Here is a 13060-nt window from a genome sequence, read left to right on the forward strand (position 1 = left end):
CAAAGAAAATTAATTCAGACTTGCCTCAGAAATGCCAATTGACCTAATCTTCCCAATCTATTAATTCTTAAGGTAGAAGGAGCCATAGATAGAAAGGCCTAGGGGGTAATCACAATGGCACAAGACTTAGGAACAGCTGAGAAAGTCAGCTCCGCTCATGAAGACCGACGAGGGAATTCTGAACAGTTATTTTAAATGGGCTTGGGCCACGTAGAGTCTGGGAGGTCAAAAGCAAAATCCAAAAATCAATAACAAAAAGTGATTTAGAGAACTTGAAGGCATTAAATAATATGATATATAAACTGATATATAAACTATCATAGGTTGTTAAAAAGTACCTCACTTTGTCACACTTAAATATTCATTAGTTCCTTCATTCTAACCTTCCAAGACAATCAACTTTTGTAGAAAAAAAAATCAAAGAAATAACATCTACTTGCAATGTGCTTATTTAGAAATTCTAATCTAGGTGACTAAAATGATCATAAATACATTCAAGGGTACATAAGTATTAGTTGAGTATTTTTGTGAGTGCCTCAGAAACATATTGTGGATTTCCTACCAAACCATAGTTTTAAATCTATATTGAAATCAATATTTGCTTCCTATTCTACTTCTCTTTTCCTTTACCCAAAACCTTGACTTTGAAATAGGCTTAAAGAATAAAATGGACATAGATTTCCAAAGGAAGAAATAAAGGTGCATCCTAGAAGCTGAATTAAAAAAGTATAACCTAGCTTAAAATTTTATATTTTCCCCAAAATAAGAACTCTTGATTATATATGATCTTGTTAATGATGACTTAAAAAAGAATTCTTCTATAATCAGATTTGTGTGTGATAGAGTATGACAGGCAGGGAAAAAGACTTAATAACAGTAACTATTACAAGTTAACAGTTGTTAACACTTGAAATCTGTATTTGTTTAATCAGGTTTGTTGGGATAGAATTTCTGTAGTCTTGATTTGAACTGTAATCTAGTTACTTTAACAAATAAGTTCATGGTCATTTGTCAGTTGTAGGCTTTGGCTATGGACAGATTGCTGTGGATAAAACACAGCCTCTGACTCTGTGTGGCAAGTACCTTCACCTATGTAAGCCTGAATGATCCTAAGAAAGGAATAGTTATGCCAATGCTTAACTGAAAAAAATAAAATTTCTACATGGAATTTTGGCACTATAAATTCTTAAAGTTAATACTGGCTGCCACAATTACTATGACTGTTGGATAACATCTAAGTAACATCTCCAAACCTCAATTTTATCATATGTATAATGGAGATTTTGCTACTTAATGCCATTATTGAACTTTGCAAATTCAGCATAGTGTCTGGGACATAGAAATTAATTCATTATGCATGTATTAAGTATTTAACCAAAGTTTAGTGAGAAATTATTCTGTGTTACAACTCTGTTTATTTGGGGTTACAACTGCATTTATTTGGGGTTACAAGTTTATATTTAAATTCCTTGTCCTGTGGACTCAATATAGATCCGGAGAAAAATTAAGCAAGATTTTGCACTACAATGTTTCTCATAAGTAGATGATGTCAAAAATTTTATATCCAAGATATCTATCTGTCACTGTAATAGAAAGTCTTTCTCTTTCATGTAGTGTTTTGAGGTAATAAAAATGAAATTATTGGTATAAATATTTGCTTGGTGCCTGGCACAAAATAAACAGAAAATGTTACCTACCATTAATATGTTTGTATGAGATCTGCAAATTCTAAACCCAGTGGAAATTAACACAGAAAATGAGGGGAAATGGAATTCAGGAAGATTCAACAGCACATGCAAAGATCTGAGATGAGTCAGAGCGTCAACTAAGGAGAGTTAGAATAGAGTCCAGCATTGTGGTGCTGTGGATTAAGCCAACCCTGTGATACTGGCATCCAATATAACCACTGGTCCAAAGCCTGGCTGCTCCACTGCTGAATCAGCTCACTGCTAATCTGAGGAAGCACCAGAAGATGGTCCAAAAGATGTGGCCTCTGCCACCCATGTGGGAGACTCAGATGGAATTCCTGGTTCCTGGATTCAGCTTGGCCCACCCAGGCTGTTGAGGAATGGACCAGCAGATGAAAGATCTCTCTCCCTCTCCCTTCCTCTCTTCTCTGTCCTCCCTTTTCTGTCCTCTCTCTCTCTCTCCCCCTCCCTCCCTCTCTCTCTCCCCCACCCTCCCCCTGCCCCTCTCTTTCTCGTGCTGTCTTTAAAATAAGTAGATATATCTTTTTAAGGGGCCCATATTGTGGCATAATTGGCAAAGCTGCCACATTACAACAATGAAACCCTGTATGGTTGCTGATTTGAGTCCTTGTTGTTCCACTTTTGATTTTCTCCCTGCTAATGTGCTTGGGAAGGCAATAGAAGATAGCTCAAGTACATGGGCCCCTGCATTCCTATGGGAGACCCAGATGAAGCTCCTGGCACCTGGCCATTTAAGGGAGTGAACCAGCAGATCAAAGATTTCACTCTCTCTCTGTTTGTCTTTCTCTCTCTGTAATGCTGACCTTCAAGTAAATATATAAATCATCTTTTTTTATAAAAAATAAGTCTTTTGAAAAATAAAATGAATTAGAATAAAAGGATATGTCTACTGAATAGACTAAACATGCATAGAAAAGTCAAGTCAAATTTAGATACTACTCAAGTTGTAGAGGGAAAACACCAAGTTTTATTTTTTAAGATTTATTTGTTTATTGCAAAGTCAGAGTTACAGAGAGAAAGGGAGATACAGAGAGATCTTCCTCCTGCTGGTTCATTCCCCATGTTGTCATATCAGCCACAGCTGAGCCAGGCCAAATGCAGGAGCTATATCTTGGTCTCCCATGTAAGTAGCAGAAGCCTAAGCACTTTGTCCATCTTCCATTGCTTTTCCCAGGCCATTAGCAGGGAGCTGAATTGGAAGTGGAGCAACTGGGACATAAACTGGTGACCATATGGAATGTCGGGTTTGCATTTGGTGGTCTTACCTGTTATGCCACAATGCTGTCCCCCAAACCAAGTTTTTTGATGTGAAGAGTTGAAGTAACCAATTGCAGAAATAAAAGAAAAGAAAAAAAAAAAACAGCTGTTAACTGTTAAAATGAACAGTTATTGTGTGCTAAGTATTGCACATGCCTTATCTCATTTATTTTTCCTAAAATAAGAAAATATTTGCCTTAATTTTATGTTTGAAGAAATTGAGACATCAAAAATGAGTTGGCCCAAGAGCCTACTACCATAATGTTAAAAATAGAATTCTAAACTACTTGTTTTTGATTTTAACTTTTATGACATCTTTCTCTGTCTTACTGTTCTTAGCAAGTTCTCTGTAAGTGTAGAGAGAGATAAGAGAGGAGATGGCAACATTAATAATGCAAGAAATAGTATATGCTGGACTAAGATAATGGTGGTGAGATAAAGGGAAAGATCTTATGCAGACATGCAGCACAGCAAGTTAAACTACCACTAGTGACAAGGTGCCAGCATCTTGTATCTGAATGCCTGGGACTGAGTTCCACTTCCACTTTTGATCCAGCATTTCCCCTAATACACATCCTGGGTAGCAAACAGCAAATGATGGCTCAAGAATACCTTCATGGGAGAAGGAGATCGAAGAGGGGGAGAGAGGTGGGATGGGAGTTGGTGGGGGGAGGGGGGTATGGGGGGAAAGAACTAGTGTATTCTTAAAGTTGTATCTATGAAAAAATGCATTCATTAAATTAAAAATTAATAAATACAAAATTTTAAAAAAGAATACCTTCATGGGAAACCCAGATGGAGTTTCTGATTCCTGGCTTCAGCCTGGTCCAGCCCTGGCTGTTGTGGGTATTTGCAGATTGAAGCAGTGGGTGGAAGATCCCCTTCCTCTTTCCCTCCCCTCCCCTTCCCCTTCCCCTCCCCCCTCCTCTCCCCTCAACTCCCTTCCCCTTACTGTTCTTTGTAGTTTTTTAGTTTAATGGAGCATCTTTTAAAAAAGAATATTGATATAATAACATTTCATGAATACATTTCTAAGATAATCATACTTCCTTCCTTCTCTATTCATTGTTGTTGATTTTATTATTGGAAATTGTTGAAAAGATGCTTTACTAATAATGTTTTGGTAGTAGGATTTTTTTAGTCAAAGACACACTGATTTGACAATTCTTTAGTTAAAGAGTAAATAAATAAAGAAAGTGGGGCAAGATGCATATGCAAAGTTCCAAGGTGATCATCTGGTTAAGCATGGGGGATTGAATCTGAAAGCTTTATGGGATCCTGAACAATTTGCTTTATGCTGGTAGTATTTGCAAAATCACTTATTCCTATTTCCCTTATTAACTCTCTGGTTCACTGCTCTTTGTGAGTTCATCTATCTTAATGAAATATCTATCTTTGGTCTTTTTTTCCTGCTTTATATTTTAGACCTTATAGAGGATTGAAACTAGTCTTCTCAGCTGGACACACTCACTATCCAGTTTTGATTCCAAGTTAGACTCCATGCAATTTCCCCTACCAGGCATTTGTTTCATTGTCTACATGAGAGCAATAAAACTTATCAGCTAGCTCAATCAAACACATCAGCTGGAAATATCTTCTTGCTGTGAATGAACAGACTAGCTTTTTTTTAAAAAAAAAAAAGTGAGTTTCTTTAGATTGTGTTGTTAGTCTAGATCTGTTTGAGTATTAGATACATTTTCTATGCAATTCTGGATATTTCTAAAATATAGGGAGTGCTTAATTCTGCTTTTGATTACTCAAGACTGAAGACAAGAGATATATGTTTTAGGTGAGTTTTTAGTTATATAAATAAGCACATTATCTTATTTTTTAAAGACTTATTTATTTGAAAGTCACAGTTACACAGAGAAAAGAGAGGCAGAGAGAGAGGGAGGGGTCTTCTATCTGATAGTTCACTCCTGAGTTGGCCTTAAGGGCCAGAGCTGTGCCGATCTGAAGCCAGGAGATTCTTCCAGGTTTCCCACATGGGCTCAGGGGCCCAAGAACTTGGGCCGTCTTCTACAGCTTTCCCAGACCATAGCAGAGAACTGGATTGGAAGTGGAGCTGCTGGGTCTCAAACTTGCGCTGATATGGGATGTCAGTGCTTCAGGGCAGGGTGTTAACCCACGTTGCCAGAGTGCTGGCCCCAATCTCATTTGTAACCAACTTGAGCCATTACTAAATGTCTATGCTCTTTCTCATCCTAAGGGAGAAATGTGCCCATGAGGTCTTTTTCACTCATCTAAGATGCTCCTTAAACTCTCATTGCAAGGATGACTGGTATGTGTGAAAACCAAGAGACGGTGTGAAGTGAAGGTATAGACAGAGATTCACATGGAAGGAAGTCGGAAGCTGAGTCTCACCCCAAACATTACTCTGTGTATATTTGTCTGTATACCTGTGTTTATTGGTGATATTTGTCCTTTGCCCTTTTATACTCCTATGTATCCAAGCCTATGGTGTTCTGTGGATTGGTAAAGTGGTATATAGGTGACAGAAAGTTTAGTTTCCTTACCACATCAGGGTGCTTTACTTGTAATAAATTTTGGATTATGGAGGGGAGAAACCAACCAAGATACTTTTATTTCTAGGACTGTGAAAATTATTTTTCTACAACAGTAACCATTACTTTAGTCATTAAAAATCTAATTTCTCTGAAAAGTATTGCTAATCACTCAGGTATGAGCATGCGATTGCCCAAACTTAGTTGAGCATAAGACACAATGAGTCAAATTTAACAAAAGATGTTTGCTTCTACCCATGCAAAAGTATCCAACAGCACATTTCCCTGCAACTTTCACTCTGTGGAAATGCCTCTTTATCAAAGAGCATTTAGCTTTGTTTAGATCAAAGTCAATGAACAAGTATTTTCCTGACATAAAAGAGACTTTAGTTTCCTTTTAGAGTTACAATTGCTCATTAAATATCAATTTGACATTAAAACTAAATAAATTGAAGGGCTGTTTTAAATGGAAATAAGAAATCTAGGAAGTATGCATCAGCCTTTATTTAATGCAGTGGAAGCTGCCCCCATGGTCTGACTCCCAGCTTGCCCACACTTACCTGAAGAATTCATCTTGTGTAATTGGTTCCATGAACAGGTACGTTTATGATCAAGGATTAATAATCAACACTATTCATCATCCATAATGAAATCAGCACAGCATTCTTCACTAGTCTTTCTGTAAACAGGACTATTTCAATAAACAATAAATTCCTTCCCTCCTTCCCCTCTTTCTCTTTAGTTCTGTTTGTGTGTATGTGTACAAATGCATGTGTGAATATACCTCTGAGTTCCTCAAAAATTTCATGAAATCATGGAATTCAAAGATAAAAATGCAAAACTATTTTAAATCCACTCCATGAACTTTTTTCATGAACTTTCCCATGTATCGGTTACCTGATAATTTGTTATCAATTGTGTGTTTCAATATTTTATAGGCAAGTATACACAGATAAGTTGCATATATATATTGAGTTTTTGTGTACTTAAAAGAGATGCATATTTCCCACAAAGTAATTCCTTGTACATAATCTTGTTAATTTAGTCAATGTTTTGTTATGCAGTCCATATGGTCTCTGGAAAAGTAAGAATTGTTTTAATTTTTTTCACTTAAAATAATATGAATGCATTAATTAAAAAATAATATCTTTAAATTCTATGGATTAGTGGAGTTTTTGGTTCCCTTTTAAAGGGAAGTGTTATTTGAGAAGCAAAACCTATGATTCAAATTGCTGAAAAAATTTAGCTTTTGGTTTTGTACAAAATGATTTAAAAAAAAAAAAAAACAGAAATAATTCATGCATGCAACTCTACAGATCGAGCCTGTTGGAGAAGGTTTATGGTTTGATAAGAGGGTGGTGGGATTCTGTTTTATTTTTGTCTTTTAGCTGGAGGCATGAAACATCATTTTCTGCCTGTAAAGAGCACTTAGAATTCGGAATTCAAAACATATCAAGCCACACACTTCCTGCTGCCTTGCTAACCTATTTTCCAGGGTCATTTTCTTTCAAGTGCAGTTAAATTTTTTCTCTGTTGAACTGAAGTATGTACCAGAGGCTCTTGGGATTTAAGTTCTCTATTCCAGACTTTTATCTAGAGCAGGTAGCCTAAGTGAATTTTCCATCTTGTGAAACTCCTGCAGTGAGGCCACAGAGAGGGAAATGGAGCTAAGTACTGACAGATGAGTCACAAGTCGCTATATTGTGAATCAGGACTGTCGCTGGGAAAAAAATACATATAATTCACTGATCTTAGAGAATATATTTTTCAAGGGACTTAAGGTATTCACCTCTACATTTTCTACTTTACTACTCACACAGGAAGGTAAATGCAACACCTAGATTTCTCAAGTGATATAGATCCCCACCTTTCACACCTACTGCTAGTTATATAACAAATTACAAATTCTATTTATTCAATATGATCACAAAAGGAACAAAAGCCCAGTGTGGATAACTTTCAACCTATCCTCTTCTACTCCCATGTTTTTTGTTTATCTGTATAAGGTAACTAAAATGGTATAAATATTGCTTCCTTTGATTCACTTGAAAGAAAACCCTTTCCATTATTATTGTTATTTCGAGTATATAGCTATAAGGAACAGAGTACCAGAAAGTTGAGTGACTGTGCTTTTTAGAATCTTAAACTGCTTGTGGCTTTCAAGTTGTGCATTTTCTGCTTTATTTTGCTTAATCCTGTGAGTTTTAAATTTGAGTTAGCTGCTGGTGTTTAAGATTTAAGAGATTACCTTCTCTGTATGTAGTGTGGATGAACTAGTAGCATTAACCCCTTTCATTAATGGCCACAAAACCCTTTTGGAGTTGAGCTCATCTACCACGTTAGAAAGTGGAAGCTCCCTCCAAAGCTCCCTCCAATACGGTTGGTCCTTACTACCCTGCTGTTCCCATTGCTTGACGCCAGGTCTCTGTTCAACTCCCTTTGCAGTTAGCCTCTCTTATTTAACTGCTTGCTCACTTAAGTTATTTGAATTTACTGATCATTCTATAAGAAGGGCATAGATGTTACAGACTTTCTGCCAACTCTTTTGAATTCCTGGATGGTACCTGGATAAAGTTTAGAATGATACTGGGGATTTATATGGACTCAGAAGAGAAGTATGTCTTCAAGAATTGCAGTATCTGCCAGGAAAGCTGTGAGACAAATGTGCTAGATATAGTTGACATACTCTTGAGATTTGAATGATGGTAAGGGTACCTGAAATAGTCTCACAGCAGCTATTGAAAGAGAAGCCGATCATTACTGAGCATCTTTTCTCAGGAGGATTAACATATATTTATGGATTTTGGCTGCATAATAATCTTGTTAACCCCAATTCACAGATAAAGGTAGCAGAGATTCAACATCTTTTGTAATATGATAAAACTACTAACTAGTAGCCTTAAGTTTTCACTTTACCTCTATTATATTTTGCTAGCTTTTTTTTATATTTTTGATAATTAGTGGCTACAGTGTGATATTTCTTATTTATTTATTTATTTAAGAGGTAGAGTTACAGACAGTGAGAGGGAGAGACAGAGAGAAAGGTCTTCCATCCATTGATTCACTCCCCAGTTGGCCACAATGGCTGGAACTGTGCTGATCCGAAGCCAGGAGCCAGGTGCTTTTTTCTGGTCTCCCATGTGGGTGCAGGGGCCCAAGAACTTGGGCCATCTTCTTCTGTTTTCCCAGGCCATAGCAGAGAGCTGGATTGGAAGAGGAGCAGCTGGGTCTTGAAACAGCGCCCATATGGGATGCCGGCACTGCAGGCAGAGGATTAACCTGTGCCACGGCGCCAGCCCTGATATTTCAATATATGTATAAAATGTGTGTTTATCAAATCAGGGTGATTAACATTTCCTCTTCCTTGGTATTACTTTATTGTTGGAGGCCTGGATCTTCCTTCTTCTACTTGCTTATACAAAATGCAGTAGGTTACTGTGAACTACAGCTTCCCCACTATGGAACTGTAACACTAGCAACTTATTCCTTTGCTCTAGCTCTGGATTGGTACCCATTATTCAAATTCCCCTCTTCCACCTTCCCCTCCCACCCACTAACCATCACTGTGTTCAGAATGAGTTTTTGTCAAGCTTTGGCATATGAGGGAAAACGTGTGGTATTTGTGTCACTATACTTTCAGGGATCATTCCTGAAGTTTCCCTAGTGTTTTGAAAGCCTTCACAACTTTGAGAGCAGCCAATGACATGCAGATGCCTCTAATAGCAAGGCCTTTAGGAAACAACAAATGTGACTGTTCTCAAGTACTAAGGGCTTACAATCTGAATAATGCGTTCTTAAGTGTTTTACACAGGTTATTTCATTTACCTCTACAATTTCTAAGTTTGCAAGAGAAAGTCCAAGTTCATAGAACCAATAAATAACTGAAGCAGGATTCAATCCCTGAGGAATAATTTCTTAAATGTCTAGTGTCTGTGTTACAAATATTACATTACAAATATTGGTAGTGATGCATAATGATAGGGCAAGTATAACATAACCAGAGAGAAATCACTAGGATCATAATTTTGCCCGAGTCTAATTCCTGAGAGTTTGAATGAAATGATAGCTAGCTTGATGGCTTGGCTGAATGTTTGAAGGGTTAATTCTGACACACAGGAAAGGAGGATATCAACTTGAGACAATAGTGAATGTATGTGATCATCGGAGAGATTAGGGGTGCTGGAATGATGACTATCTCCCACGTCTTTGATTGTAAATGAGAAGAGGCTAACCAGCACCACCTTGAGCTGGAAAAGCCGGCTCTTACCTTAGTTTTTAAATTCTACCTCTTGTACATATTTTGTGATTGCCTTGATTTTACTTAAAAGAGATGACTTAACATAAGTCATATTTTAAATATTAAATATTGTTCTACATGTTGTTTTTGTTGGCATACTTAGAGTTGGTAAGAAATTCTAGTAAAATAGATTTTTGAAAAATGAAATAAGAATGACACAATATCTCAATGAGAATCTGAAATAGTAATGGTAGATGTATGTTGGTGCTATATTTAGTATGTGTGTAGAAGAAACATATATTTTGGGCCAGGACTTGTCATACTTAGTGATATCACCCTGTCATAGATTTAGGGAGCTGGTGACCATATTTCTCTGAATCATTATTACATGCAAAATTTTTAATCATACCCATGGTAGTCATTTGTTTCTTTCAGTAAGTGCATCCCTATTACTATAGTATACCATTCTACTATTATATTACAGAAGTTTTATTTTGAAGAGATGGCTTTGTATAGAATCATCTTTTCTCTCACAAATCAAAATATTTTTCACTTCATACTTCTAGACAGCCTCTCATCATATCTGGTATAGAAATAATCCTTTTATTTCTATTTTAGAGGTTACCCAATATTAAGTCACTTTTAGCAAATATTTCTGAAGCCTGATGTGAAATAAATTCCTGTTTGGGAAATAATAATCATCTCTATTCATAAGCAAACTGTTATTGTCTACAGCTATGCTATATGAGATACCATTTTTTTATGATTGGAGATTAGATTGCATGGCTATGTAGGTTTTAAATTTCCTCAGTGAAACTTTACATTCAAATATATACTGTAGAGAACTTTGCAAAATGATATAAAAGTAAATTAAAGACATAAGGGTGTTATATCACTGATATTTGTCAATAACATAAAACAGATATTATCCACAAGTATTTGTCATCTAGAATGAGAACCCAGCCTATAAGTAGGCAGATTCCTATTATATATTAAGTGATATAAAATAACAAAATCATAACTAGATACTGTACTGACATATACATATGCACCTAAATAGTTCTTGAGATTGGGGGGCTGGACATAAAATTGCTAGCATTGAAATTTAAACATAGCCAGTGTGATGTAACAGAAAAAGAGAGACCCATTTCTTTCAGCAATGAGTGAATTATCCTAAAAATGCAGGAGGAAAAAAGAGCTAAAAAGATAATTCACTTGATTTAAGTTCTTGGTTAGTCAGAGAGGTTTTATTAATTCAATAGTAAGTGTTATTCTTAAATATGTTATTAGAAAAATATATGTACACTTGGTTGGATTTTTTTTCAGTAGCCTAAAATTTTTAACGTTCTATATGACTTAAAGTTGGGATAGCAGTTTCAATAGTGACCGAATAAGCTAACGCATTGTTTAACTTACAAAGTAATTTTGTTAGTCTGTTGTAGAACATTTCAACGATAGTAATTTAAAAATGAACATTTCTAGTTAAAAGAGGCCCAAAAAATTGTTATCAGCAACAGTTTTGTGAGTTAAATCTAGGCCAGTTTTTGTTTTCATAAAATTTTTTTATTTATTTGAAAGAGTTAGAGAGAGATAGATCTTCCATCTGCAGGTTCACTTCTCAAGGTTGGGCCAAGCCAAAGCCAGGTGCTGCCAGGAGCTCAATCCAGATCTTCCATGTGTGTGCAGGGGCCCAAGCACTTAGGCCATCCTCCACTACTTTCCCAGGCATATTAGCAGGGAACTGGATCAGAACTGGAGCAGCCGGATCTTGAACTGGCACCCAATGGGATGGCAGTGCTGCAGAAGGTGGCTTTACCCACTACACTACAGTGTTGGCCCCAAGACCACTTTTACAACAAAAATGAAAGGACTTTTCTATACTAGAGCATTAGAACAGATAAGTGTAAATTCTTAATTTTCCTAAGGATACATTAACTCCAAATACAGTTATCATAATCAGCTTTGTGAACATAAACTTGAAATGATGATTTTAAAATGCCATAGCTTTGATTCTGTTAAAAGGTAAATTTTCAATAATTGTATCATTCTTGCCTTAGATATGCATTCTTAGTTTGCATTTAAAGTGCAGTAAGTCATCTGGGTTATGAATATGATTTGGTCTCCACTTATATAACAATATTGATTTTCTGCAACAATGCTGAGTATTGCCAGTGTCACCAATGTTAGTGGGATCTCTACACAATGAATTTACAGTGTCTTGTAAATCTGAGACTGCAGGAGGTATGCATAAAACATTTATTAATAAAAACTTGTTCGAAAGACATTTATTAAATACATACTAGAGCTGTTGTTCATCTTTAGGAAGACTAAAATGAGTCTGGACTTATAAAATATGTCACAAAGATTACTTTTTAAAAGGGTGTAGAGATTTAAAGAAAGTTGAGTCCTTCAAATTTACAGATATTGATTGCTTAAAGACTGAGATAATATTTTTAACATTAAATAAAGGTTGACCATTGGTCATCTTTTTAAGGTATTTATCTCGTGTATTTTTATTCCTGTTTTGAGCTACTGCATTTCTTTTTAGTATTCTTTGTGTAGAACTATTTCACTCTCCATATTTCCTCTTCATCCTTGTTGATTTCCCCATGGTTATGAACATTTTGTATCAGCCTCTAGAATCAATGTTCCCGAACTTTAACAATATAAGATGGTGATATGATGCTGAGGCTTAGCAAGGGATTATATATTGAAATAACTTTCAAATCAGATATCTTACATTAGAAGAAGGGTGCACAAATAAATTTTTGTCACCACTTGTCATAAATTTGAATATGGATTTCTACCTGCTGTTGGATCACAAGTGATTTTCCAGAGAAGACGTCTACAATATCATTGCCTTTATCAGAATGATTTCTTCTTTGCCAGAGTTCTGTTTGTCATTTTTCATATGAGATTTTGTTATCTATTGCTGAAAAGTAATTTATTTTTTGGTGAAGTAGTGTGGATATGACCTCAATCTCCTAAAATTAGGTATTTCCTTTTCTCTTGTTTCTTGAGTGTATTAGGGGAAGCTTAGTTTCTATTTCAGGTAACTCTAAATCCCTCTAGACATTAGTCATAATGGTGTTGTTAATGTATTGGATTATGTATATAACCCCAGACAGTAGATCTCTTTTAAGTTTGATCATAGCACAGTAATGACTTATGGTGAAATCACAAATAAAATGAAAGATATCGAGATTACTTAGATGGGATGGGACTTAAAACTTCAGCATTTTTAAAAAGCTTTTGAAACAATTTTAAAATGAATAGATGCTGAATCTTTGGGTCTCAGTCTGTTATTTAAAGTGAGTGACTCAAAATGTTGATTTTCCTGCCACAGGGGAATG

General features: G+C 35.9%; 1 protein-coding gene across 9 annotated transcripts in view; it reads left to right on the forward strand.

Moving 5' to 3' along the window:
* Nucleotides 1–13060, forward strand: part of PCDH9 (protocadherin 9) — a 980195-nt gene that overhangs the window by 49063 nt on the left and 918072 nt on the right. The window lies entirely within an intron of this gene.

The sequence above is a fragment of the Oryctolagus cuniculus genome, chromosome 9 (genome assembly GCF_051225735.1).
Source record: "Oryctolagus cuniculus isolate XC-2025 breed Fujian yellow rabbit chromosome 9, ASM5122573v1, whole genome shotgun sequence".
Taxonomy (NCBI): domain Eukaryota; kingdom Metazoa; phylum Chordata; class Mammalia; order Lagomorpha; family Leporidae; genus Oryctolagus; species Oryctolagus cuniculus.